We start from the raw sequence: 3,344 nt of genomic DNA on the forward strand, positions 1-3,344 counted from the left end.
GGCGGCCGCCGGGGTTGACTCTGCGCCGCCGCTGCTTGCTGCTCCCGCACCGCACAGCTCACCCAGCTGACTGGACCCCTCCCCCTCCCTCCAGTCACAACACAGGCGCCCCCGCCCCGCTTCGCGCCGGATGTCCCGCCCCCCCCCCCCCCCCCCCCGCTGCCCGCTTGGCCTTTCTAGTGGTTCTTCCACCCAGCCTGCCCAGCTTGTTATTGGTGAGCGGGCCCATCTGTTTGCTTGTACGCGCGTGCGGGGCTGTTGGCGCCGTAAGGTGCGTCGCGCCTTTGCGTGGGCGCGTGGCTCTGCTCCCCCCCCCGCCCCGCCCCGCGCCTTGGCGGCCGCCCGGCAGGCGGGGCGCGTGCTGCGTCTCGGTGTCCTCAGCGCCCCCGCCGCACGCCCCCCCCCCCCCCGTCATGGGAGGGAGCAAAGTGCGTCCCTCCGAGACAGCCGCGCCCTCTTGCTCCCTGTCCGTAAAATGAGGACGGGGGAAGAGGGGCCTTTTGGCGGTCAGATCGGCTCCCGCTTCTCGGGAGAGCGCCCGGTCACCCGCTGCGTTCGGCCGCCCCTGGTGCGGGGAGGTGAGTGGGGAGCGGAACCAGCAAGGGACGTTTCCGCGCTGAGGTGTCTGTCAGCGGCGCCGCGGACAGCTGGTGGTTGTCAGGCGAGGTTGTTGGGGGAAAAAAGCAAGCAAACTTTTTTTTTTTGCGTTCGCAGTTACGTGCTCTGTGTGACAGCTCAGTATGTCCTCTGTCCCTGTTTGTCCTTGTTCTGGATGTCAGTGTCCTCTCAGGACAGTTACCTCGGGGTCAAAACCACTGTGGGGCTAGTGTGTCCCTCTCATGATGGAAGCATGTCTTGCACTCTCTTGATGTTACCTGGAGCGTCCCTTTCAAGAAGTCTCCTTTTATCCCTGTCATGTCTTTCTCCACCATCCACCAGGGCATTTTTCAAGAACGTGTTTCTACCCCTAACTACTGCCTATTTTTGGTTACCAAGTGATAGCTACAGCTGAGGACCTGGTGTTCCTGCTTATGTCTTAAAACACCAAAACCATTGCTGAACACAATTTTTCCCCTTCAGAAGCAAGAGTATAATCAGTTCTAATGGACTCCCTACTTTCTTAGACTGGATAAACTTGGTGCTGTAGGTCGGTGGACAATTTTAAATGCTTAAAATTAGTGAGGACTTGCTGGAATTGAACCAGATCGTTGTGCACTGTTTAAAGAAGAGCATATTCTTGAATTGCTCTCTGTGGTTAGTATGTTTTGACCAAAGTTATAGTATTCTAAATTATTCCTGCAGGTTAAACAATTCATATTTTAAGAGTAGGCCTCTTTGGAGGGGTTGTGTAGGTGTAAATTGCTGATCAAGAATATCCACCTGAATTTCTATGTAAAAACAGATTAAAATATACTGTGTATCAAACAAGAGACTGCATAAAATTCTTGCTCTTAAAACTAATAAAAGCAAAACCAAATTGTATATCGTATTTGAATTTGCAAACTTGTTCAACTCTGAAATTGCTTGATGGTATTTAATTTTTGTGTTTTAATAGATGATCTGTAACTTTTAGTTAAAAAAAGAAGAGAAAGAGAGGCTGTTTCCTTGCCGGTTTTGCCTTTTTGGGGTCAGGTGAACTTAGTATAAAACCAGATTAGAAAGTTCACAAAGTCATTCAACAGAGCAAATGATTAACTACTGTGCAGTGTTGCTATGGAGACCTTTCTTTAAGTAGTATCACATCATGTTTTACTTTTAGAATCATGAAGTAGTTTGGGTTGGAAGGGACCTTTAAAGGTCATCTAGTCTAACACCCATGCAATGAGCAGGGACATCTTTAACTAGAACCCTGTCCAACCTGACCCTGAATGTTTTCAGGGATGGGGCATCTACCACCTCTCTGGGCAACCTGGGCCAGTGTTTCACCACCCTCATGGTGAAAAATTTCTTCCTTTCATCTAGTCTAAATCTACCCTATTTTACTTGAAAACCACTGTCCTCTGTCCTATCGCAACAGGCCCTGCTAAAATGTTTGTCCCCATTTTACTGGCACGCTGCAATAAGGTCTCCCTTGCAGCCTTCTCTTCTCCAGGCCGAACAACCCCAACTCTCTCAGCCTGTTCCCGCAGCAGAGCTGTTCCATCCCTCTGAGCATTTTTGTGGCCTCCTCTGGACCCGCTCCAACAGGTCCATGTCTTTCCTGTGCTGAGGGCTCCCGAGCTGGATGCAGCACTGCAGGGGGGGTCTCACCAGAGCGGAGTAGAGGGACAGAATCCCCTCTCTTGACCTGCTGGCCACGCTGCTTTGGATGCAACCCAGGATACGTTCGGCCTTCTGGGTTGCGAGCGCACATCCCGTTTTTCATCCACCAGGTCCCTCAAATTCTTCTAAGCAGGGCTGCTCTCCATCCCTTCATCGCCGAGCCTATACTGGTACCGGGGATTGCCGCAACCCAGGTGCAGGATCCTGCAGTTCAGGATCTTGGCCCTGTTGAACCTCATGAGGTTGACAAGGGCCCATTCCTCGAGCTTGTCCAGAACCCTCTGGATGGCATCTTGTCCCTCAGGCATGCTTTAAAAGCAGATAAAGGAAAAGGCTGGTATTAAATAAAAAATGCTTAAAGATTTTTGAGGTGTGTGAGGAGGTTGGGGGTTTTTTGGGTGGGTTTTTTTTTTGGGGGGGGGGGGTGGTTGGTTTGTTTGTTTGTAGGAAGTGGTGAGGAAATGTCAAAGTTACAGCTTGTTTCAGTCAGTTCACTTACCAGCTCAGCTGGTGACTCGCCTGACTGAAGCAAGTCACACCACTTCTCTCTTTTCCTGCCATATAAGGTTAATAATATAGAGTTATCTTACAAGGTATTTTAAAGACTAAGTCTTGTATCTGTAATTATTATGTGACAGAACACTAGCATTGGTTCATGACCTATATATATGTGCATAGCTTTCTAGTTTTGAGACCAGTTAACCTGTGACTAAGTTTTATAGTGTTCTTCTGTAAGAAATGCTCTTTGTTTTGTACTACAAGATGCATTTACCTAGCAGAATTCAGGAAGATAGTAACTTTAAACAGAATTGGTTTTACTTAGCTTTGTATATTTACAGCTATAAGTGGCAGAGGAAAAAACCCAAACATTTCTTTAGCTGCTATGAATAGAGAACAGCTCTTTGAGAATTCAATGTTTCGTAGAACAAAAAACACTAACATATTTTTAATATGTAGAAATGTGCTTTGGTATCTCAGCTGGCATGGGGCATAAAAATGTGTCTTGTTTCTGTTGATCTTAGGGATTCAGTTTAATGATACAGTTGGGTTTAGTAGCAAGAGGGGTGCCTTTCTAATAATGT

The sequence above is a fragment of the Phaethon aethereus genome (assembly GCF_964289735.1).
Source record: "Phaethon aethereus genome assembly, chromosome: 11".
Lineage (NCBI taxonomy): Eukaryota > Metazoa > Chordata > Aves > Phaethontiformes > Phaethontidae > Phaethon > Phaethon aethereus.